The sequence below is a fragment of the Equus asinus genome, chromosome X, assembly GCF_041296235.1.
Source record: "Equus asinus isolate D_3611 breed Donkey chromosome X, EquAss-T2T_v2, whole genome shotgun sequence".
Taxonomy (NCBI): domain Eukaryota; kingdom Metazoa; phylum Chordata; class Mammalia; order Perissodactyla; family Equidae; genus Equus; species Equus asinus.
This window is the reverse complement of record NC_091820.1, coordinates 77,085,324-77,112,463: the sequence shown is the minus strand read 5'-3', so window position 1 is coordinate 77,112,463 and position 27,140 is coordinate 77,085,324. Positions and strand designations below refer to the sequence as shown.

The 27,140-nt window shown below is 35.3% G+C and overlaps 1 protein-coding gene across 7 annotated transcripts in view; it reads right to left on the bottom strand.

The window, feature by feature from the left end:
• The window catches only part of FAM133A (family with sequence similarity 133 member A), a 43,533-nt gene that overhangs the window by 13,475 nt on the left and 2,918 nt on the right, over nucleotides 1-27,140 (bottom strand). For 2 of the 7 annotated variants that reach the window (XM_070502407.1, XM_070502409.1), the window contains exon 3: nucleotides 25,758-25,818. The exons of 2 other annotated variants lie outside the window; for them this stretch is intronic. The gene's annotated coding sequence lies outside the window, so the exon portion shown is untranslated. Of the gene's footprint in view, nucleotides 1-22,432; nucleotides 22,479-25,757; nucleotides 25,819-27,140 lie in introns of all 7 variants that reach the window. 3 more of the 7 variants (XM_070502408.1, XM_070502410.1, XM_044763697.2) reach the window with 2 other exon arrangements.

The following is a 27,140-nucleotide window of genomic DNA, read 5'->3' as shown; positions in this document are numbered from 1 at the left end:
GACAGGCCAAATAAGAGACAAAGAGAAATCAGTGATATTTCACAATTTTCTGAAAATATCTAGCTGTAGCAAGTGTATGTAATGTGATATTTCTTCTAAATAAAACTCAAGCATGAATACATTCTATTCATGTTAAAGTTAACATGACTGTTTTGAAGGAGGAATTATCGTTCTTATCTTCACTGGAATCAACATGATAGAAAGCTGTGCTGTGTTGAAAGTATTGCCTGAAATGAATTCTCTAGCATTGTTGCGTCATGGAGCATTTGTCAGTCTAGGCTAAAGGTGCAGAATTTGAAATACTGCCTCTTTCTTTCCTCTACAGAATTGTCAAATGACAAGGGATCAGTCTCTGTCATCTTAAGGATGATACCAGAAAGCTTATAGCAGCAATAAAATATTGCAGGTGCAAGAGATAAAAGAGAAAAGAATCGTTATGAGAGGGTAGAAGCTCTAAGTATAAATTTTAGCTAAGTATTTATTTTAAAGAAATGAGTACTTCATCCTTTTACTTATCTTGATATAGTAATATAGTAATACATCTTGGATTTCATATTCAGAAAAACAAATCATCATTATTGTCTAGCTTTTATGCTAATGAAGTGAAACGCTTTTTTAAAACAAACTTTTTATTTTAGAATATTTTTAGATTTACAGCAAAGTTGCAAGTATAGTACAGAGGATTCTTGCATCCCCTGCACCAAGTTTCCCTTATTGTTAATATCTTATATTAATATGGAATATTCACCACAACTAGTGAGCCAATAACACATTCATAATAACTAAAGTCCATTCCTTATTAAAATTTCCTTATTTTTCAGCTAAAGTCCTTTTTCTGTCCCAGGAATTGAATCAGGACACCACATTACACTTGGCCATAATGTCTCCCAGACTCCTCTTAGACTGTGGCAGTTTATCAGAATTTCCTTGGTTTTGATGACCTTGAGTATTTTGAGCAGTGCTGATCAGATATTTACTTTTTTAGAATGCTCTTCAATTTGGGTTTTTCTGATTTTTCCTCATGGTTAGAGTTATGTTGTAAGTTCTTGGGAGGAAGAACACAGGTAAATTACCATACTCATTACATCATATCAAGGGTACATACTAACGTGATTTATCATTGAAGTTAACCTTGATCACCTGAGGTAGTATTTGTCAGCTTTCTCCACTGTAAGATTACCCTCCCTTTCTACACTGCACTCTTTAGAAGGAAGTCACTATTTGCAGCCCATACTTAAGGAATGGGGGCTTATGCTCCACCTCCTTGATGAGGGAATAGCTACATAAATTATCTGGAATTCATGTGTATGGGAGATTTGTCTATTCATCCCCATTAATTTATTTTTTCAATAATTTATTTGTATCAGCATGGACTATGAGTATTGATTTTATACTTTGGACAATACTTCAATACTACTTTATTTTACTGCTGAAGTTGTTCCAACTTTGGCCTTTGGGAGCTCTTTTGGTTCCTGTGTCCCTGTGACATACCCTCATCATTTTGTTTCTTAAGTGCTTCCTTACTTTCTGGCTCTACAAGATGCTCCAGTATCATTTTGTATATCCTCTGCATTCGCCCTAGAATCCCATTGGGGTATCATTGCTTCTAAGCCCTCTCAAGCAGATAGAGCTAAGAAATGCATGAAATGATTTTAATTTATTCAATCACATATCAAGTTTGAACTAAGTACCTGGCACTTGGACAAGTAATAAAAATTGTTTAGAGACGATATGCAGAACACTGCGTTGACTATAATGTGACATCTAGATGACATGACTGACTCATCTTCAATAGAATCCATGTTATAGTTATTTCTTAATTAGTAGGAATGGATCTCTCCTGCATACATTTCTGCAATTGTTTAAAAGGTCTAAAAGTATAGTCTAAAGAAAAGAGCAAAGGCTCTCAGAAGAACTAGCTTTGCCCCTTTAGAAATTTGCCCTACTTGAGAAGCCATGAAAACAATAACAGTACTGTTTTAGTGCCAGTGTCAATGTTCTAACAAATCCTCTGCAGAAAACCATTATACACGTAAGTGTCAAATTCAACTAAGCATTTTCCCAGAAGGTACTTATTTTGTCAGTGCATCTGATAAGTTTGAGAGACTCACTAGCAACTTTTTTGAGTTTTCCTTGACAACAGATTTTGCCCTATAATGTGTGTTCAGATGTGGTAAGATGTGGCTATACATGATGTAACCAAAATATCCTAGGATCACTGAAAATTCCAGTTCCTCTATTCAAGGGATAATCTTCCCTGAACCAAAGCTAATTGAATACTAGTTTCCTTCCATCTGTGTTGCATGACTGCTATGAAAATACACCCCAAAAATAAGATTTGTCACATACCTTCTCCCCATTGTCCCAGTTTCTATCTAACATATGACTCATAATATGAATTTTTTAGAAACCCTTGACAAGATCCCTCAAGTTACAAAGCTTGTTAAGTCAGTGTTTTTCAGCTCTGAACATCTTTAAGATTTTATTTTTTCCTTTTTCTCCCCAAAGCCCCCCGGTACATAGTTGTATATTCTTCGTTGTGGGTCCTTCCAGTTGTGGCATGTGGGACACCGCCTCAGCGTGGCTTGATGAGCAGTGCCATGTCCGCACCCAGGATTCGAACCAATGAAACACTGGGCTGCCTGCAGCAGAGCATGCGGCCACGGGGCCAGCCCCAGCACTGAACATCTACAACAAATTTTATTCACACTTGACCAGGGTGAAAATGCACTATCATTGATATATTAGACTTTCAAAGTGAGATAGAACTGCACCTTCCATTTATTCCTTATAATTCTATCTACATTTTGGTGTTAAAAAGTGATATATTTTATATTAGAGCCTTGTGAGATGCTTCTTCAGGCAATGCACTGTGTATTCAAACTGATTTGTAATCTAAAATCTGTTAACTTTTCCCTAGGATCTAGTTGTGCCAGGATACACTTCTCATCTCTTCTAACAACGTATAAAAGATAATGCCCTAAGTATAGGAAGTAAAATACCAAGGGAACTCCTCACTATTTTGCCAGCGAACAAAGTTCAAAACACATCTACTTATGCATGGCTTTAAATAGCCTTACTTGGTTTTACGTGTTTCAGTGCTTCAATCACTACCTTCTGTACCCTGCCACCCTGACATGAATTTTTCTATGTATGTATAAAAACAGAATAGGGAATTTGATGAAATGTGTATATATGAATATACTAGCTATGAAATAGCTAACAGTATCACAGTTATTTATTGAAGCTGGGTACATTTACACGAGTCACATCTCTTCTCACACTTGAAATGACTATATATCCATATTTTCCCAAAATTCAAAGGCCAGAGAGCATATGGACTAATTTGTTACAGTAACTAAATTATAGATGCTCATTGGAAACAAGAGTCAGTTGTGCTGAGAAGCATCACAAACTGTGAAAAATTGTATTAACATTACTTTATTAGGCTGAAATCAAAGGGGACTACATTTCCATGACTGGTCTGATTTGAAAAACCATGTGGAAGAGATGACTCAGTATTCATCCTCAGGTGGAGAAAATAAAGTTCTCAACACCAGTAAAAGTACTGAGGAAGAGTTGGCTTGATGAAGGCAGATAAAGTAGTAGCTTAGGAAAATTCGCTAGGCAGGCTATACTAACACCACCGATGCAGCAAATCATCATTAGAGTTCATTATCATTAGAGCTGAAGACCCAGCTCCCCCATCTACTTGCTGAGTGCTCTCAGACAAACCATATAACCTCTCTGTGTCTCAGTTCTCATATCTGAAAATTGAGCCAATAATGATCATTCTCTTTTACAATCCCATCCCCTGCCCCAGGTTCAAATTAAATATTCTTTGGCCATAGTTTTAAAACTGTAGAAGTCTATATAAATGTAAAGACTTGATATTCCTATGACTATTACCATTAATCATGTAACAATGATTACAACTGTTCAGTATTCACCATGAATGGGTACTGTTCCATGTGGTTCATATGTATTATCTCATTTAATTCTCACTACTCCATGAAGTAGGTACTATTATTTTCCCCATTTGACTGATGGGGAGATTCACTGTCAGGAAGGTTAAGTAATTTATCCAAGGTCTTAGATAGCTAGAGGGTGCTGGAGCCAAGACTGGATTCCTAGCAGCCTGATTTGAAGCCTGCATTAGTAAAGAATGTTGTAGCATGAAAAGTGGCTGCAAATTCCAGCTGAGGACTCGAATGAAAATACAACGGTTATTTGTAGCTGTACATCTATCCCTTAAGTTCTGAAAGTCACAGGACAAATGTTCGCCTAAAAGTGCAGAAGAAAGTCTAATGTTAATAAAATTTAAATTGGCTGATAATATCAGTTTCTATAAATTGGGACAACTTGAAGCAGGTGTTCCACTAACTGTTAAATCGATCTAAATTTTTCAGATACATGAAGCGTAAATCTCTCTTGGGGTGGGAGTGGAGATGGGAGTCTAGCTTAAACTAGTCAATGTATTTTTCTTCATTACCATGCGGCTGGATACAACTAACTGTTATGATAATGAGGATAACTTGGGAAAATAGAAATGTATAGAAAACTCAAAACACCATTTAAATTATTATTTTCAACTTTTTTCCTTACCCAACCTAATTACCAGAGCTGTTAAAATGGATTGATTCATTTTCTCTTCTCTCTTCACACCTGCAAGTATGGGTATGCTTAAAGAACAGTGTTAGCTATAACTAGCAAAAAGGAAATGGAAACTATACAAATCAGCCTGGATAACCCACAAACTCTACAAAGAATTTCTTCCTTTTATATTCAAGATTACTTACTTTTCCCTCATTGCATTGCAGATCCCTGAAGGGTACAGGCTATACCATTGCCCAGTCTACCATGCTCTATCCACTACTTTGGCAGATATTCTGAGTTACAGACTTTGCTAACCTGACACTGAACAATGTTATATCAGTTTATTTTTACCTATTTGTTATATCATTGCCAGTAGCAATTATCATGCAGTACTCAGGAATATAGAAAAGTTCCACACTAGGAAGTCAGCTGATTTCACCTATACTCCCCTGAATCTTTTTCACCTTTTGACTGACACTGAAATAATCTGCCTATATTATTACCTGATCAGGAATCTGAATATCTTGGTATGCTGGCTTTATTTACTCCAAACTCAGTAACTCTAGATAACTGTTATTCTCTATGGAAGAAGTCAATTCTAATCTGGAATCCCTCAACGGCCCTGAATATGAGTATACAGATTACTTACGCAATCCCTTAAATCTTTTGATAAGCAGTTCTATCAAAATCTTGTAATCTATTTGGCTTAATCTATTCCAAAAAGTTTGAGCATGAAGTTCCTCATGGTGGGAACAAATTTGATATCTTAAAAATTAGAGAAACACCTAAAATGTTTATGGCATGCTGAAACAGAAGAAAACTTGCTTTTCACCAGTCTGAATTACTGACTTAGAAAATAAATCATGGCTTTATAACTTTATTTTGACCATAATACAATTTAAAACAGAAAAAATATCTTAAAATAAGTTTGAATCTGTATGGCAAAAATATATAATATGAATGTAGGTAATTCACTTATGCACTCAAACATTTATTGAGATCCTACTATGAACCAGCACTAGTGTTAAACAAGACAGATGAAATTCATGAATTCGTGGGGCTTACATTTTAGAGGAGGAAGATAATTAACAAATTTGGGCTTTATTCCAAATATGTCAGAAGGGTCTAATCAAGACTTTAATAGAAAATACTGGATGGGGGAGAGAGAGGGCAACAAGTTAAATGACATAATGAGGAAACACACAGATAAATCCACAATGTGGCATGTTCTATAAAACAAACAGCTGGTCTTTTCTAAAAATTACATGGGGAAAGATGAAGACTGTTCTAGAAAAAAGATTTAAAAAGACATAATTAAATGCCATGCATTAACCTTGATTTTATCCTGGTTCAATAAAACAAAAGTTATATGAGGTTTCTTTTTGGAGTGATGGAATTGCTTTTTGGTTTTTGTTTTGTTTTGTTTTGTTTTTTGGTGAGGAACATTGGCCCTGAAATAACATCTGTTGCCAATCTTCCTCTTTTTGCTTGAGAAACACTGTTGCTGAGCTAACATCTGTGCCAATCTTCCCTCATTTTGTGTGAGATGTCGCCATAGCATGACTTGACGAGCAGTGTGTAGGTTCATACCTGGGATGTGAACCTGTAAATCCCGGGCTGCCAAAGCAGAGCACATGAACTTAACTACTACACCACCAGGCCGGCCCCAGAAATGTTTTAAAATTAGATTGTGGTGATGGCTGCAGAACTTTTGTAAATTTGGAGTAAATCATTGAATCTTAGACTAAAAATAAATGATTTTCATGGTATGAAAATTATACTCCAGGGGCCGGCCCGGTGGCACAGCGGTTAAGTGCACACTTTCCGCTTTGGCGGCCTGGGGTTTGCCAGTTCGGATTACGGGTGTAGACATGGCACCACTTGGCACGCCGTGCTGTGGTGGGCGTCCCACATATAAAGTAGAGGAAGATGGCATGGATGCTAGCTCAGGGCCAGTCTTCCTCAGCAAAAGGAGGAGGATTGGCAGTTCTTAGCTCAGGGCCAATCTCCCTAAAAAAAAATTATACTCCAATAAAGCCATTAAAAAAGATTTTGAGGGGAGATTTAGGGATATCTAACATTGATGAGTATTAGATGGTATCAGGGAATTATTTTCAATTACCTTAAATATTATAATATTGAGAGTATGGAAGAGACTGGCCCTTATTTTTAGGAAATGCATCCTGAAAATTTTGCATATGAAGCATCATGAGGTCTGTAACTTACTCTCAAATTGTGCAGCAAAACAGAGAAACTAAATACAACAAAATGGTAAAAATTCTTGACTAGGTTGTGGGTATACAGGTGTTCACTGCAAAAGTTTTTCAAGTTTTCTATGTGTTTGAAAATTTCATAACAAAAAGTTGGAAAATATCTTAATTTTTAAGAGAGAGAGAACAAAAAGAGAGCCATGGAAGGATATTAAGGAGTGATATGATTTTTTGTTTTTGGTGATCTTAACAAACAAATTGGACCTGCTCACTGTATGATTTGATCAGTTGGACAAAAATCTCTCAATTTCTGAAAACTAAATAAATTGAGTGTATGGAGAAATAACTGATTATGAAACTACAAATAATCTTGGCCTAAGGTCGCCTGCAGCAGTACAGTCCTCCCCCCTTATTCACAGGGGATAACTTCCAAGACCTCCAGTAGATTCCTGAAACCACGGATAGTACCGAAACCCTATATATACTATGTTTTTTCCTATACATGCATACCTATGATAAAGTTTAATTTATAAATTAGGCAAAGTCAGAGATTAACAGCAATAACTAATAATAAAATAGAACAATTATAACAATACACTGTAATAAAAGTTATCATAGATCTTAGCAACCAAAGCATATGGGTTTTTTTCCTTTCCTTATTAACTTTCACCTTTTCACTTAAAGGAAACACTTCACAGCTTCTCTTTGGCATATACAAATTTCCAGCATCACTCCTCTTGCACTTTGCGGCTAATATTATGTAAAATAAGGGTTACTTGAATACAAGCACTGCGATAGCGCCACAGTTGATCAGATGACCAAGACGGCTACTAAGTAATAAGTGTCTAGTAGCTTATAGAGCATGGATAGGCTGGAGAAAGGGATGATTTATATCCTGGGTAGGAGGGAGCAGGATGACATGAGATTTCATCACAATAGTCAGAACGGTGAGCAATTTAAAGCTTATAAATTGTTTATTTCTGAAGTTTTCCATTTAATATTTTTGGACTGCACTTGACCATGGGTAACTGAAACTGTGGAAAGGGAAACCAAAGTTAAAGGGAGACTACTGTATAAATAGTGGTCATGCATTTCACCTTTCTATTCTGCTTCCTCTCTCTTCTACTTTTACCTTTCAATTTTGGCTAGTTCACTTTTGTTGTGGCCAACACATAAAGTCAAGGATCCCTAATGCTCTTGGCATAAAAACCAAAGACCTTAATTGAGTCTATGGGCTCCAGTCTAAATAATCTGGCCACTACTTCTCTCTTCAAGCTTACCTTCCGCCCCATTCATCCTCCTCCCTCCCTGTATTTCAAACTCAATGATCTTTACTCAGTATCTCAGATATGCCATATTCCCTCTACCCAGGGCCTTTGCACGTAGTATTCCCGTCCCTAAGTGCAACCTGAATATTCTTTATTTAGAGAAACCTTTATTGATGTCCTTGAAAAAGTTAGGGCAGACACTTATGCCCTGATAGGATCTTGTATTTTTTCTTTTAATACTCATTGCAATGATAATTATCTAATTATTTGTGCAATAATAAATTTATTACCATTCTCCTCCACTAGATTATGGTTTCATAAGGAAAGGATCTATGTGTAGTGTACTTACTGCCGAAGCTCTCAAAAAACATTAACATATAAATATGTTATTGTTTCTTTCATTTAAAAACCAAAAAGATCACCTCTCTCAACCCCATTTTCCCTGTTATCTAATGCTCCCTTTCTCTGTTGCCCTTTTTTAGCAAAACTCTTAGAAAGAGCTGTTTATACAGTTTTCACCTTCTCTTCTCCCACTCTCTCTTGAATCTACACCAATGGGGCTTTCACCTCAATCACTTCATGGGAACATTTTTTGTCCAGGATACTAATGACCTCCACGTCACTAAAACTAATGATCAATTCTCATACTTTGTCTTACCTTCATCAATAAGCATCAATTCACAAAGTGGATCACTCCCTCATCCGTGAAACACTTACCTCAGTTGGCTTACAGAATTACACACACTCATGGCTTTCCTCTCACCTTCCTAACTGCTTCTTTCTAGTCTCCTTTTCAGATTCTTCCACTTTGATCAAAAATAAATGAGAAACGAGATAATATTTGTTAAAGTCCTTGCACTAAGTTGGCAGTAAGTTTGAGGTTACAGAAGTAAAACTTAAAGTAACCAAAAAATGTAAACAAATTTGAAAAGTCATGCTGACCAGAACAAAAGCTTCTTTTATTCAGCCAAAGTAATAATCCTCCTTAAAAGGTTATGATTAGCCCTTCTCACCATTATAGCAATTTATTCAATCATAAACAGCTGTCTACTATAAGTAACGACAGACTGCTCCCTGCTTTCACACTTTTCCTACCTATAATTGGTCCCCTAATGTATTCTCTCCTCATTGCCTACTGAAACTCCTCTACCCGCAATGGAATCATTGTTCTGAAACCCAACAAAATTCTGCCCCAACACCTGGACTCCTATTTTATATTTCTATAGTACTTTCAAATTTACAACGCATATTAACAAAAGAGCAATATTGAGGTAAATCTTATGAAATAATTTCACAGTCCAAAACAATCTAAGGAATAAATTTGTTTTCTACCAGTCTGGAGTCTGGAGTTTGATGGACTCAAACCCTAGTTCTGTCACTTCCTGGTTATAAACCTAGACTACACCACTATCAACAGATTCCTTGCTCTTACTTTCCCCTCCTCCATCTCCTGAATCCTCTTCCATCTGAACATCCTCAATTAAATAGTTCTTTATTTCCAGAGGAAGCTCAAAAATTTCTATATAAAAGGAGCTTGGGGAAGTAATCTGGTTCTTAGAGAAAGTTAGGGACTTAAAGTTGTACTTCCAGGGAAGCACACTTGTTTACTTAAGATTTTTTATTTGAGGTGGCTATGGGGATATGACGGAGACTTGAGGGGGAATAATATCTCCTAGGCTACTCCATAGCATCACCACCTACCTATTTCTTCTCTTCCTGAACAGGGAAGGCCTCCTCAGAGCATTTTATTTTCTATTATGCACCTTGCAAGACACAGCACGGTGAAGCTGGCAGCCATTTTGTTTTCCATTAGCTCTGCCCCAAATCAGTTATCCTTATAAAACTGCCATCTACTTCCTCAATACTCACTGTGATTTGCACACAGTTCTGACCAATTAGAGGCCTGGAACTGGTTAGATGTTATTGATTTAGCCAGTTAACAGAAACTTAACTGAAACCCATGAAATTTTTCCCAGCAGTGAACCATCACTTTAAGAACACAGGCTTATTTAAAGATGGCAAGGTTCTCCGTAGAATAGTGCTGCTCAAGGTATAGTCCACTAGCCCTCAAGATCAGAATCATTTAGGGTGTTTTTTAAAAACACAAATTCCTGTGCTTGATCCCAGACAAAGTGTATCAGAATCTCTGGGAGTGAGAATTAGGAATTTGTAATTTCAATAATTTCCTCAGGTTATTATGGTATAAATTAAAGCCTGAAAACTACTGCCATAAGGGAAATTTCAACAAGAAACAACAAGAAAAATAGGAAAAATAAGCATATTCTATATCACCACATAGTTCTTTTATTGATTGCAAGTGGATGGATGATGTCACCCACATGCCCTTCCATACAGATATAATATTTGCCTCCCTCCATATAGACACTATTTACAATTCTATTGATATGACAGTAGTACCAGGATTAGGGAGGCTAATTCAAACTAACTAAAGTCACAAGATATCTATGTATAAATCAGAAGGTCCGTCTATTAGTTTATAATGGGAAATATAGTAAACAGGGATATTCAGTTTGATAAGCAGCATATTCTGAATCTATTAGCCAATATACATACAAAACCAAATTATAATCAGAAATTACATGGTGAATCTGGAATCCTTAAAAAAAGGGGTTAGTAGATACTCTTAATGATTACTACCTCCAGACTTAATTTTATTTACCCACCCATCTCCACCATTGCATTGGGGACAAGAGTATTCCAATCTGATAATCAAGGCACTCTCTTTCCTAGACATTGCTGGAAGCTCACAGGTAGCTCTCTGATTTTCCCTAAAGTAGCAATTTTCTTTGAGATAATTCAGTCTTCTGTTAAATGATCAGATTTTACCTTTTCAATTTATGATAACATTCTATTCATACTTCCCCGAAACTCAACCAAAACTTTTGGTGTTTCCAAATTGAATTATATATTCACAAGAAGTCTCTTGGTTTAATTTTGCAGGTGGCTTATCTTAATATGGCTTTTAATTTTTCTTAATTTCACCTTGAATTTCTGACTCCATTGTACTGACCTTACAAGATACCTGGAATTTTGAAAATATAAGCAATAAAATTTTAACGAGTTCTTAAGAATGTTCAGTATGCTGTCTATACTATAGTCTAATGGTAAAAGTGTCATGGCAGAAGTTTTACATTATAAATGTTATATTATGGTAATTGGAGAATATTTTCAAAACTTTTTCCCGTGTTAAAAGACATTCCATAAAGATGGTAAATAAAACTATGAAAAGACGCTCAACATAATATGTTATCAGAGAAATGCAAATTGAAAGAGCAACAAGATACTGCCACACATATTAGAATGGGCAAAAATCTGGAATACTGACAACACCAATCTTTGACAAGGATATGGAGCAATAAGAACTCTCATACATTGCTGGTGGGAATGCAAAACAGTACAGGCATGTTGGAGGACATTTTGAGGGTTTCTTATAAAACTAAACATACTCTTATCATACAATCCAGCAACCACATTCCTTGATATATATCCAAAAGAGTTGAAAATTTATGTCCACACAAAAACCTGCACATGGATGTTTATAGCAGCTTTATGCATAATTGCCAAAACTTGGAAGCAACCAAGATGTCTTTCAGTATGTGAAGGGATAAGTAAACTGTGGTACTTCCAGGCATTAGAATACTATTCAGCACCAAAAAGAAATGAGCTATCAAGCCATAAAAAGACATGAAAGAAATTTAAATGCATATTACTAAGGAAAAGAAGTCCATGTGAAAAGGTTACGTAGCTGTATAATTCTAACTATATGACATTCTGGAAAAGGCAAAACTATGGAGACAATAAAAAGGTCAGTGGTTGCCAGGGGTGGGACAGTGGTGGGGGGAGATGAAAAGGCAGAGCACAGAGGATTTTTAGGGCAGTGAAAATACTCTGTATGGTACTATAATGGTGGAAACATGTCATTATACATTTGCCCAAACCAATAGAATGTACAATACCAAGAGTAAACACTAAACTATAGACTTTGGGTGATTATGATGTGTCACTGTTGGTTCATCCTTGGTAAAAAACCCACCATTCTGGTGAGTGATATTGATAATGGGTGAGGTTATGCATGTGTGGAAGGCAGAGGGTATACAGAAAAATCTCTACTTTCCTCTCAATTTTGTTGTAAACCTAAAACTGCTCTAAGAAATAAAGTCTTAAAGAAAAGGCATTCCAAATGAAATTACTATAAATAATAAGCATGCCATATCATCTTTCCTAAAACATGTTTAGCCATATTGGCATTTATATCTTTTTCATTTTGACTCATTTCTTTTGATCTTTTCTTCACCTTCTAAAGATAATAGATGATCTCTGTTCTGCCAACTCAATGCAATTCTTCTATGTGGGCACTCATTCCACTCATTCTTTCCCTTTTAAAAATAACCCCTAGATTTTTTAAAAGGTCTAAAATATAGGTGTTATTTTTTACTAGATAATAATCAACATTTGGCTTTTAATGAAGATTATATTTATCTAGGTATTTCTTTGTTCAGTCTTTGTTCAGGCCTTATAGATTGTGGAAATACTTCAAAAGGGCAACGGGAAGGAAGGAAATGCCAAACTTGTTACGTCAAAGTTATAAAAGCTTGATATGAAACTTACAAAAAGAATCCGTTATAAAAAGCAACAACAGTAAAATTACTACTAAAATGCCTGGATGTGTGCTGAATTGAGAAGGGCCTTGGACTTAGAAAATGGTTCTAATGTTGCACCTCACATCCACTAGTTGCATAACCTTAGGTCAGTCTTTTGGTCTCTGTGAGTCCAGTCTTCCCACTGATAAAATGAGAAAAGTTGTCTCTAGTTTATGGGCTTTGGTAAAAGTCAAATAAGGTACTATATGCAAACATACTTCAAAAAGATAAATGTGTTAGGCTGATGTGATTTCTTATTTTAGAATTGCTAGTATTAAAATTAAAGGGAGGATCTCTGACCCTATTTAACAAAAATTTCAAAGCAAATTTTGAAATTAAAGAATATACATATGATTGACATTACACATGCACACACACACAATGATAAGCTTTTAGGAGGGTCTTATAAATAATACAGATTGCTATGCAAATACTGTGCACCAGGTATGCCCTACTTGCTATATATAGATATATGTCATTCTTTACTCTTTTCTCTCTCTAGTCCATCTTCCACATTGCCAACTCTAGTTACATTCCTTAAAAAAAACCTCTAATTCAGTCACTTCCTAATGTTTATTTAATTAAACTTGAATTCCCTAGTTTGGCAGAAAGACCCTGCCTCAATCTGAGTCTCCAACTTCATCTCCCCTTAGCTCTCTTCCTCTTATTCTCTCCTCTTCCCCCATTTATCACTGAGATCTCTATGCTTCAGCTACAGAAAATACCTTACTATTCCTCAAATATCCCAGGACCTTTCCTAACTAACTCTTTGACTTTGAACAAACATGTTGTTTCCTTTGCCTAGAATAACTTTCCTTTAATCCCTGACTTTTCAGTTGCTCCTAGCAGGAAATAATTTTTTTCTCCCTTATATTTCCATGGCATGTTCACTCATTCATTCAACCAATATTTACTGAGTGTTTCCTATGTGCCCAGCACTGTGCTAGAAAATGCTGGTATTCAATCATGGTCCCTAACTTCATATATTTTAGAAATGCTCATATTAAATAAATAACCCACAAATAGCTACATAATTAAAACTGTGATACTGCTAAAAGAAAATGTATAGGGTTTGATGACTGCACATAACTAGTACTTAGTCTATAGGTTCAGGGAGACCTCTCTTTGAAAGGGGGATTTAAAATAAGACTTTAAAGATAAATAGTCATCAGCTAGGTAAAGAGGATGGGGGCCTGTTCAAGGCAGAATGAAAAACATAGTGAAAGTACTGAGAGAGGAATGAGTTTGACTCCTTCAAGAAACAATAGCCCAACATGACTGGAGGGTAATGATCAATGGTGATGGTTGTATGGGATGATGCTGGAAAAATGGGCAGGATCATTATCATGAACCTTGTAAGCAATATTAAAATTTTGAACTTTGTCCAAAAAGCTGTGGGAAGACTTTTGAATAGAGGAGAAAGAGAGACATGCTTACATCTGCATTTTAGAAATATTATTCTTTCTAGTATCTGGAAAATAGATAAGAGGTAAGATTGGATGCATAAGCAATGCTAATCTAGGTGAGAGATGATGGTTACTTGGACTAGTTTGAGGTTAGAATGCCATGGCTCTTGAATAATACCCTTAACTGAACATCATACTGTATATGAAGTGTGGAGCCACTGAAAATTTTAAGCAGGGAAGTGAGGTGATCATATTTTCATTTTTAAAAGATCACTTTGCCCCTTGTATGAAGAAATGATATTAGTGGGCTAAGAAGAAATGCAGAGTGATGAGTTAGACAATAGTCCAGTTATGATAGTTTGGAATGGGGTGATAGGAGTTGAGGAAAATGGTCTGGATTAGGATGTTGGTGCTAGAGTAGGAGACAAATGGGCAGATATGAGATACTATTTTGGAGGTAGAACCAAGAAGACTCAGTAACTGATTATCGGATACGGGATAAGGGAGAAAAAAGGAATCAAGGATGACTATGAAGTATCTGGAACTTGGCAGACAGGTGTCATTTATTGAAACGGGGCTCAATAAAAAAGAATAGTGGTAAAGGGTGGGTGAGCAAATTAGTTTTTGCATATTAATTTTGAGATTCCTGCTAGACATCTAAGTAGAGATTTTGAATACGTAGTTGATTACGTGAGTCTGGGGCACAAAAGAGATGCACACTTGGCTGTCTGCCTTATACCTCAGTTAGTTTAGACTCTGACACTACATGGAGAATTTCCTTAGGGCTGTAATAATGATTTATTCATCTATTATTTCCCATGGTATCAAATACATAAGAAGTGCTTGATATATCTGTTTATCTGAATTAAATTACGTAGTCAATCTCAGTCACTGTTTCATCACAACTCCAGACACATAATTAATACAAAGCAAAAAAATTATTCAGTAACCTATACATTTTGTATTTACAAGACAAGTGGTAGTTTAACATGTTTTTTGATTGAATTGGCATAGCTCAATAGATATCCTATCACTGGGCTTTTGGAGTTTGATGTGCTTGGAACACAAACTCTCATAAAAATACATGCATGCTAGAACTTCTGACTATGTCTAGGTGAGGAGACGAGGAAATCTTCTTCCCCAAAAGCACTATACACCTGACAAAATTAACAAAAGCAACCATTTCAGCACTCTGGAAATTGACCAATATCATACATCCACCTGAGAAGTGTTTATTCTTGAAAAATCACTGACATTGAGGTACAAAAGTTCGGAATCTATGCATTAGGGCCTGGAGCTGCTCCCATATTCCCCACTCTCAGTTCATTCAGCTCAGAGGTTCTGCCAGGACTTAGTCACTGAAAACCACAAAACGTTGCTGAGAGAAATTAAAGAATATCTAAATAAATAGAGAGACATTTTATGCTCTTGGATTAGAAGACTCAATATTGTCAAGATGGCAATTCTCCCCAAATTGATGGATAGATTAAATGCAACCCCTATCAAAATCTCAGCCAGCTTCTTCACAGAAATTCACACGGACAAGCTGATCCTAAAATTCATATGAAATTACAGGGATCAAAATAGCCAAAACAAACTTGAAAAAGTTGAACAAAATTGGAGAATTCACACTTTCAGATTTCAAAAATTAAGATAAAGCCACAGTGAATCAGACAGTGTGGTATTGGTACAAAGATAGGCACATAGATAAGTAGAACAGAACTGAGAGCTCAGAAATAAATCCTTACATTTATGGTCAATTGATTTCCCACAAATGTACCAAGACAATTAAACGGGGAAAAGAATAGTGTTTTCAACAAATGGTGCTTGGATAATTGGATACCCACATTAAAAAATAAACAGCAAAAGAAATCAGACCCTTATTTCATACCAGATACAAAGAATTAACTCAAAGTAGATCACAGTGCCAGCCCTGGTGGCCTAGGGGTTCAGTTTAGCACACTCCGCTTTGGTGGCCCACGTTCAGCTCCTGGGTGAGGACCTACACCACTGTCAGTGGCCATGCTGTGGCCGTGGCTCACACACAAAAAGAAGATTGGCAGCAGATATTAGCTCAGGGCGAAACTTCCTCAGCAAAAAGAAAGTGGATCACAGACCCAAATTTAAGAGTTAAAATTATAAAACTTCTAGAAGAAAATATAGGAGAAAATTTTCATGACCTTGGGTAGGGCAGAGAGTTTTTAGATACAATATTGAAGGCATAATCCACAGAAGAAAAAGTTGATAAACTGGACTTTATCAACTTTTGCTCCTCAAAAGTCCTCAATAAGAAAATAAAAATACAAGCCACAGACTAGAGGAAAATGTTTGCAAATCATAGATCTGATGAAAGTGCTTGTATGCAGAATATCTGAATAACTCTTACAACTCAGTAATTATTAGGAAGACAAAAAGCTCAATTTAAAAATGGGCACATGATTCGAATAGATATTTCCCCAAAGAAGATATATGAATGACTAAAAAAGACATGAAAAGATATGCAACATCATTAGTCATTAGGCAAATGTAAATCAAAACCTCACAAGAAAGTATTACATATCCACTAGAATGGCTATAATCAAAAAGACAAATGATACCAAGTATTGAGGAGGATATGGAGAAAGTGGACCACTTGTGCACTGCTGGTGGGAATGTAACATGGTACAGACATTTTGGAAAATATAGCAGTTTCTTAACGAGTTAAACCCAGATTTACCATATAACAGCAGTTTCACTCCTAGGAATCTAACCATGAGAGATAAAAATATATGTCCACTGAAATATGTATGTAAATATTCATGGTAGTATTACCCATAAGAGCAAAAATCTGGGAAAAAATCCAAATGTCCACCTCCTAGTAAATGGATGAACAAAATGTGATATATCCATACAAGGAAATACTATTAATCAATTAAAACGAACAAGCTACTGATATATCCTACAACATAGATATACCTTAAAAACATTATGCTCAGTGAAAGAAGCCAGAAACAATGAATCACATATTGTATGATTCCATTTATATGAAATGTACAGACAAGGCAAATGTACAGAGACAGAAAACAGAAGAGCATTTGTTGAAGCCTGGATGCGGGAGCAGGGATTAACTGCTAACGGGCCCCAGAGAACATTTTGGGATGATGGAAAAATTTTAAAACTGAATTGTGGTGATAGTTGTGCAACCCTATTGATTTACTAAAATCACTGAATCATACACTAATAAGAGAGAATTTTATAGTATGAATTTTATATTTCAATAAATCTGTTTAAAAAAGAAACCACAGGGATACAGTAAATGGGAGAATTTGGTGGATTTCATCTAAGCCCCCTCCTCTTGGCTTTCCTTAAGCCTACGTATGTACTAATCTTCATAAAATCTCCATCTACACTAACACTCCTTACATACCAATAAATTACAAGCCTATATTTCCAGCCCTGACTGCTAAGCTTTTTTCCAGTTCTAATGTCACATATCTAGTTACCTTTCATACTACTCTCTGCACTAGTTAACTAACTCCTCTTCTCTACCTCTTACCTCAATAAGCTTTCCTTCTCAATTTTTCCATAACTGTTAGTGGCATCTTTATCTATTCTGTATTCCTCACAATTTCAGTGTTGTTTTCAGTCTCACTATCTTAATCCCCACATTAAATTAGAAACATAGCAAACTAATTTTTCTCCCAAACATCTCTTAAATTTGCCCTTTCCACTATCTAATCAAGCATTCTTAGCATATTTTGCTGGTTTTAAATCTATATACAGATGCTAAAGCAATCTGCCTCATATGTTATTTTCCACATCACTACTTTCCTTGAAAACCTACAGTACCTTTAAGTGTACATATACATATATAGTTTTTCTTTCAAACAAAAAATCTGCTAAAAAATTTTCAAACAAAAATCAACCATGGAATACACCACCTACATGTAAGCACAGTTAATACCTTGTTGACTTTACTTCCAGATGTTTTAATGTGTATTTATGCCCTTTATTTAAAAAAATTAATTCATATACATAATATTTTGTAACCTGCTTTTGTGGCTGAAAACCATATTTTGATTATCTTTCTAAGTCAATAAATATTCATCACTGTGGATAGCAGATTAGTGTTCCTTTGTATAGATGGACTTTATTTTATTTAATCAAACAATTGTTCCCTACTACATTAAATCTAAATTTATAAAATTCTCTTTCAAAGTCTTCCCCAACCTTATGTGCTCTAATACCATCTCTTATTATTTTCCAATGTGAACCCTTCATCCCAGACAAGGCAATCCGCTTGGACCTCACATATACCTAGTTAATTCCTGCTCTTTACATCTTCTTGTACGCTTAGCACTGATATATAACATTTTCACATGTATTTTTTACTTACTAATATAATTACTCTTGGAGTGCATCATGCTTTTATTTTTCCTCTCCTAAATTAGACTGTGTGCTACATCAAAGTCAACTTTCAAGGTTTTATTTTTTTTCCTGTACCCTCAAAGCAATCACCATAGTGCTCAGTAGATAGTAGGTAATGATTAAATGAATGCTGATCTAAATTAATAATTCATGTTCTTGCATTCATTTATCATAAGTTTGTGAGCACTACTATGTACATAACACTGGATTAAGTGCCATCAAGGAAACAAAGAAATATATGGTACATGATCTCTCCTCTGAAGAAGTTTATAATCTTGCTGGGAGAAATAAGGCACACGAGGGATAAGACAATACAAGATTACCATTCAAAAAAAGATGTCAAGAGGCAATCTATGATTAAGAGGAAATGAGGAAATAGAAAATCAGTGATTCAGGGATCAGAAAAAGAGCCGAACTGAGCCTTAGAAGAGATAAGCTGAATATTAAAATGTGAGAGACGTTGAGAGCATTTCAGGCAGGGAAAATGGACTCAGAAGGAAAGAGATGAGAAATCAGGATTTATGCATAGGTTTGGGGAGACAACTAAGTTTGAAAAGATAAGTTGAGGCCAGAAAGTGGATGGCCACGAATGCCTGATTAAGTTGTCCAGAATTTATCCTGTTAAAGTAGCCATTTACTGAGCACCTACTGTGCGACTGGTGGTTTACATGCATAGTGAACATTTGTTGTATGCTGGATATTGGGCATCCATTTCCTTAATCTTATAGTACTCTGATTCTCTTTCGAGAAGAGTCCAGTGAGACTATAACTAGAGGCCTTCCTCTCCTGTAGCAAAGGGGCAAGCAGTTAAATTGAAAATCACCAAAGTTTCAGTTTATCTCATCCTTAACATCATGATTAGACTATTCTGGTTATGAGGCCCTTGTGTTTTCTGCTTCCTAGGTATCCAGAGCTACTTCAGTTCCCGCCTATTTCCAGACCTGACTCAATAGCCTTCCACAGACTCTGTGAGACTCTGTTATTTTTCCAATGAATTAAATTTTGGGTAAGATAACCAGAGTTAATTTATGTTGCTTACAACTAAAAAGCTCTAATTAGTACGGTTATATATTATTTTCTACATTTCACTGATAAGGAGATTGTGGATTAGTGAGACTAAGTAATTTGCCAAGGCAAGACAGCTAACAAGTGGCAAATGTAGGGATGTTTGATTCTTAAATCTATAAAATCACTTACCAGAGGCTGCATGGAATGACCAAAGCTTAAACTCTAGTCTGTCTAACTTCAAAGTTGGTGTTTTTTCCCTACATCATTCTACCTTTCAATGAGGATTCACTGCAGATTTTCAAGAAGGGTATGGCATAATGAAAATGGCATTTTAGAAAAGTTAATTTCACAGCAGAATATAGGCTGGAAGGGAAACAAGAGAGCTTGAGGTAGGGAGATAAGTGATGAGGATGAGGTAAATAACCCAGATGGGAAATGACAGAGGTCTGAAATAGTGAAATGAGAGTTGGAATGCAGGAGAGTGTAGAAGGGAATAGTTACTAGAATACTTTATCAGTCATAGCTATCTCTTTGAAATGTGCATTCCATTAAATTTTTTTTTATTATTTTATAATAACTTCGGTTCAGTGATTTCAAATTTCAGTCCAGTAAACATATGTCATTTACAGAATTAAACAGAATCTCTTAGTAAGCATATTGTAAACTTATAAGCAAATGTACATCATCAGCAGCTAAATTATGTATACATCACTTGTGGAAAAATGCAATTTGCCTAGTAATTTTATGATCAAGCAACATTTTATGGCTTGAAATTTATTCAGATCGTCACAAAACTACAGGAAAAAAAGGATACCACAAAATCCAAATAGATATTTGTAGGAATTGGCTAAAGTTTTTCCCACAAAGGTAAAAATAAACTTTTCAGAAGAATAATTGATCCACTCATGATCTTCATTTTCAAGGCAGCACAAGTCTTTAGAAGCAAGAGTCATTTTCTCCACTAAAAATGGCTGTACAAGTTAATAGGAGAAATAACATGAGTTTCAAACTAAAAGGAAACAAAATAATTTGATTGAAAGAAAATTTAAAATAGTTAGATTGTGAGCACAACGGAAAGGAGGGCAGTGCTGCCAGCCCCAGAATTTGTTTTCTAATGTCCTACCGGAAAGGAAAATTCAATGTGACATGTAGGTGATGCATAATTCAAATAACAAGGCTCTGATAATAATAAAAAAAATTAACCTGATCCTCCTGGTGGCCTTTTTAATAATTATTTGACTTTATTTTATTGTGGTAAAAACACAACATGAGATCTATCCTACTAACAAATTTTAAGCGTATAATACGTTATTGTGGACTATACGTACAATGTTGCACAAGAGGTCTTTAGAGCTTATTCATCTTACTTAACTGACACTTTATGAGTAGCCATTTTTATGACATCCAGAGTATAATTTGTTGAAAAGGGATGCCCTGATATTTTGATATATATTTTCCTTTAAATTCTTATTATTTGTAAAGCAATTTTCAGATAACAGTTCTCTGGAAATCTTATTAAAGAAAATGCCAATGACAGAGAGTTAAGTAAACAAACATTTTAATTTAATATTAAATATGGATCCTCATTAGATTCCAGAGTTTTCATTCTGAAGTCTCTGCATAGCCTCCTGGCTATTAATAAAGTGTGTAAGATGCTTCTATTTAGAAGTTGATTGCTAAAACACTAATTCTTTAAATTCTGAAAATTCAGTAAACTAATGTGACTTGCTGTATGGCAGTTATGCACCAGTAAATTTGGCACATTTAGGGGACAATTGTTGAATAAAAGTAGGATGTAATTAAAGGCTAAAAATGGTTTTTACTTCAGCAGCAAGTGAAAACAGTCCTGCTATGAGGAAGCCAGTTCATTAGTCCAAGAAGTTTCTTAGTACTAAGTGTGTTCTTGTGTAGAGCAACACTCTGTGCAAGGATGGAGAGTTATACACAAGAAAATATCTACGTCCTGTCTTAGGGAAATTTAAAATACACTTAGGAAAAGAACGTGTGTGTACATATAAGAAATGACCCATGTGGCTCTGTTATAATGTTTATCAAAAAGCATACAAAAATGTAATGTAGTCTGAGTAAATAAGCCTTAAAAGAAATGAAGAATTAAAGAACTACATTACACTAGGAAAGCATTCCTGGAGAAGATTAGTGAGGAAGATAGAATTCACTGATTGAGCACTTACCATCTTCTAAGCATTTTACATGTATTATGCTATTTAAAGCTCACCATGGCTCTGTGAGGTAGGTACTGTTATTATTCTCATCTTACAGATGAGGAAATTGAGGCAAAATGAGTGGAGAAATTTGCCGAAGGTCACCAAAGAGTAAAAGACACAGCTGATGCTTATACTTGTAGGTCTGATTCCGGACAGTAGAGTATCACTAAAATTATGGGATTAGAGCAGGGATGTGATAAGTGCTTTTAGGAAGATGTTTCAAAGAACTATGTATAACATATATTAGAAGCCAGGGAAGAGCACCGAGGCAGCTGCAAGCAGACTGGTCATTTAGTCTAATAATTTATATAATTCTTTCTTTACGTCATTTTTCACCTTTTTTTCCAGAGAAGGGTAGACACATTCTCATGATGTCAGATAATGAAACTGTATTAATTAGAGCATTTGGTTACCTCTAAACAGAGAATACTTAGTCTTTTAGACAGAAAAACATCAGTTATAAAAGAAGACAGATAAACCTGCTCAATATTATAACTTTGAAATTTTGGTTACATCTGTTCTAAGAGACTCACTCAAGCAAAGTAATGAATCTGGAGAATTTATGGCTCCATTTCTTGTTTCTTTCTCTGTATTAATCAGATTTTTTGATGAAAACTAAAAGCTAGTTCATCATTCTGTTCATTTACTCACTTGTAGTCAGTCGTGACGCAATTTCCTCACTTCTTCGCTTTCATTGCTGAATTAGAGAATAGTGAAGTGTTAGCTATCTTCACCTTGAAAATATTAATACCATATTTGCTGAAGCATTAGTCTTTACTACATGCTAAGCATATAATTTAATTGAAAAGCCTGCCACAGTGGAGAATAACTAAACCAAGGATATTAGTTCTCGCCTTAACAACAAAATGTGAGTTTGGGTCACAAGGCAAATTCAACTTATTTTCTAAGTTCAAATGGATGGTGCACGTATAAAACACCGCTACTCAAGCTGATTAAAATCATGAGCCTTTGCCCTGGATCATACTTATTTAACTGGGATAGGAATCCGTATGCGGCCCTGTGAATGGCATAATAATAGAAAACACTTATTGAGCCTTTATGCATCTGATAAATAATTTATATAGATTCTCCCCTTAATTCTTAAAAAACTACCCTATGGGGTACTTCCTATCATTATCCTCTTTTTAAAGATAACATAACCCATGAGAGGGTTGGAGATGTGTGACTTGTCCAGGGTCATACAGACAGCAAGCAGAAGAATTTAAATGCAGGTAGTCTGACCCCAGAGCCTCTGCTGTTGCCTGAAACTCACAGGAAAATGGATCAGATCATCATAGGACATCTTCCTGGGTGCCAATTTTACTCAGGAACAAGGACTCTTACATAAAAACTAATGTTAATAAATTATGGAATACAAGTCAAATACTGAAAAGAAATTTATAGTTAAAATGTATAGATTTCAAGGAGTTTCCTGCTTTCAATGGGCAGCTTCAGGCCATACCTTCAGGCTCCCCAAAGTACAGTTTCCTCTGCTGCTAGGGATACTTCAATGGAAAAATTCCTAGGATATTTTTCATTTAATTGTAGATTGGATACATTGGCATTTACTTTAAGCTCTGACCTCCCAGTGTTTGGCTGTTAACCAAAGTCATTAAGCATGTAAGAATTAATGAAAATCATCTTTTTCATTAAATTAGCTTGTTCTAGTATACCCTGTCAGTTCAAGTCAAGACTGTTGTGTAAGCCAGAGGAACTCAAAGACTGGTGCCTCTAAGGGTACTAACACCATGAGAACATAACTATTACCAGGGGAATGGAAGAGTGGCCACGGGTGTCACTTATCTCCAGTTTCAGCACCTCTGTCCAGAAGTTTATTCACTTTTGCTCATTAACGATGGTATAGTAGAGTGGTTAAGAACTCAAAATCTTGAATCAAACCATCTGGTTTCATATCTGGGCTCTTTCGATTATAAACTATATGACCTTGAACAAGTTATTCACTTAGCATTCATTGAAGATACTAAGGATGATATGAGGATAACATCATATAAAGATAGTATGATGGGCCGGCTTCGTGGCCGAGTGGTTAAGTTCGTGCGCTGCGCTGCGGCAGCCCAGGGTTCGGATCCTGGGTGCGGACATGGCACCGCTTGTCAGGCCATGTTGAGGCGGCGTCCCACATCCCACAACTAGAAGGACCTGCAACTAAGATATACAACTGTGTACGGGGCGGGGGGGGGGGGGGGTTGGGGAGATAAAGCAGAAAAAAAAAAACAAAGAGATTGGCAACAGTTGTTAGCCCAGGTGCCAATCTTTAAAAAAAAAAAAAAGTATGAGGATGATAATAAACCCCTCAGTGGGTTTATTAAAATGAAATAGTACAAGTAAAGCACTTAGTCTAGTGTCTGATACAGAGAAAGTGATAAAGTTAGTTATTATTATCCAGTCATAATTATAAACACTTACAACATAATTCTTAGGATAACTATCTATTGCTAGAGGACCTGAACAATCTTTACCCCTTAATCTGCCGCTAAACCAAAATCATTAACATTTGTGAAAATGACTTTTTGAATACCTAATAATATATGTGAAGTGTGTTAACTGTGAAATTGTAATGACAAATACCTGGAAACACCTAGAATGTCCATCTAATAGGCAAAGTGTCAATTTCCCCAGTCTGTTTAAGGAGATTGGACTAGATGATCTCTAAAATCCCTTCCACTTCTAATAAGGACAATATTTTCGCACAGTTGTTAGGCTTGAGATCATTACTCTAAGTAATAGAAAATAAAAAAGGAAATCTAAGGTATTAGGTGAGCATTTATAACTAAGTCACAATGCACAGTTTTCTAAACTTAACCAACACATAAAAAGTAAAAAACGTTATTAATATTAAAAAGTCATTATTTAACACATTGAGACTTATATTTTAAGATATATGTAGTTAATTGTATGTAAACTTTATACTCCTAGCCTTCAAATGTGATAAAAATAAATAGTATCAAAAATGAACATGAGATACAAGTTTGAGGTTTAGATAATGAAGATTGTATAATTTAGGACTGTCAGGAAGTTTGAAAGCTTTCAAGAAAGAAAGGGGTTTGTGTGTGATGTAAAATATTAAAACAACACTTGTCATTTAATTTTATTAAAATTGTGTTGATTTTTTTCTTCCTTTGAAATAGCAGGAGACATTCTGTGGGCAGATAATGCCAAGCAGGATGAGTGGCTATTTGACCTTAGAACTATCAAGACCTAATATTATTATTAATGTCAAGGAGTTGTCAACATCCATGAAATTTCCACTTTCATGCATATTAGAGTTGGAAAATCTCTATTTGCAGATTTCTATGCTGCTTCCAAAACAGAAGTGACAGCATAGTCAGAAAGAAATGCTGTGAGTGGCTTGCGACTATATAATATGAAAGCTCTCCTTACACATAATCTTGATAAATAATTATATTATGAAAAATATCAAACAAAATTGAATTTGAGTTTCATGTGCCATTATTAGCCCCATTTTAGAGAGGGAGAATAGAGATAATAAAAGTGAGGTAGCCTGTCCAATATCTAATACAACTAATGAGAGGAAAAACCAGGATCCATGCCCAACAATTCTGACTCCAGAACCTACACTAAAATCACTTAGGTTATAATGTCCCACTAAAGGAATCAAATACTGATTGACTTGATTATTATTGGGATTCTACTCTTTTAAACTCTAAGAAAGGGTTTTGTGAATTGTGTGTATGTTGTTTGAAACAAAAATGACCGTTATCTCTGAAGAGCTGAAGGATATGCATTTGTTCCTCCCAGCAGGAAGATTTGCAGTACCGTAAGACTCAGTTTTCCCCAGAGGACACTCTTAATCAAATTAATTAAATTTATTTTGGTATTCTGGATGAAAATTGGCAGAAAATGTCAATTTTGGCTTCTTCTACATTGTCCAAATAAAATGTAAAATTAAGAAATAGTTACTGTAGTCATATATACATGCGTGGATATTGCTCACCATTCAAATACTTCGAATTTTTCCTCCTTTTTTAGTAGAATTAAATAAAATGTTTCCAAACCTGCAATAAAAAAGGTTTGCTTTATTCAAATTTTAGTGTGGGAATTCTTCAAATGAGTACTATGGGAAAAAGATTCTTGACTGCCCTTGTAAAAGTGTTCCTCTGTGATAGGGATTTACATTTTTGAACAATGTATGCTATTTTTGTTGAAAACTAGCATTAGGACAAATATCCAAAAAAGTAGCTGATTTTCCTTCCCTGCCATTGCATTAATTGTAATTGCCCTTTTAAACTCCATGCAGTTAAGGCTATGGTGTCAGAAATGCAATTCACAAATATTTCCTTTAAAAATGAAATGTAATACCCACATACGATATTCTATTCATTTGTGTGTATCTGTACTTTAGGAATGAGTATGGAATGAGATAATTTTGCTTTGAAAACCATAGCGTGAAATAATAACCAACTTTTTATTGCTATTCCTTTTTTAACTATAACTTATCAACAGCTTGAGAATACTTTTTACTTACATTTTAGCAAACAGGTCTTTCTTATCAAAAGCGAGAACAACAAAGGCATTATTTGTGCTCCTGAATAATGGAGCTACCATTCCTGTGGCTGGACTGTAGACAGCCACACACTGGCAACTCCACAAAATAGAGGAGTATTTGTGTTTCTTGTTTCTATTTGTTTTCTAGGTTATTACCGCGGTTATTTGCCCCTTTCTCTCAGATATTTGAGAGCAGAAATGAAAGGTGAAGGATGAAGACTCAGCTGCTGTAACTGTCTGCACTGTAATGAAATTCTGTTATCCCACAACTTGGTTCTCGTTCTCTCCCAAACATAACTAACAAATATTTACCAAACAGGTGATTAAAATCAGTACGCAATGGAACAGAAAAAAAGAGGCTAACATATACCCACACATATATGGACAATTAATTTTTGACAAAGGTACAAAGGTAATTCAGTTGAGAAAGGACTGTCTTCAACAATTAAAGCTAGAACAATTAGATATATATATGTGAAAAAAATTCAATCCATATCTTGTACCACATACAGAAATAGATCATATCTAAATATAAAACCTAAAAGTGTAAAACTTCTAAAGAAAGTAGAAGCATATCTTTGTGACTTTGGGCTAGGCAAAGATTTCTTAGAGATGATACCAAAAGCATGGTCCATAAAGGAAAAAAAAAAGATGATAAATTGGACTTCATCAAAATTGCTCACCAAACTTCTGCTCTTTGAAAAACTGTGGAAGGCACTACTAAGAAGATGAAAAGAAAATCCACAGATTGGGAGAAAATATTTGCAGAGCTTATATCTGATAAAATACTTGTATCCAGAGTACATAAAGAATTCTCAAAACTCAACAGTAA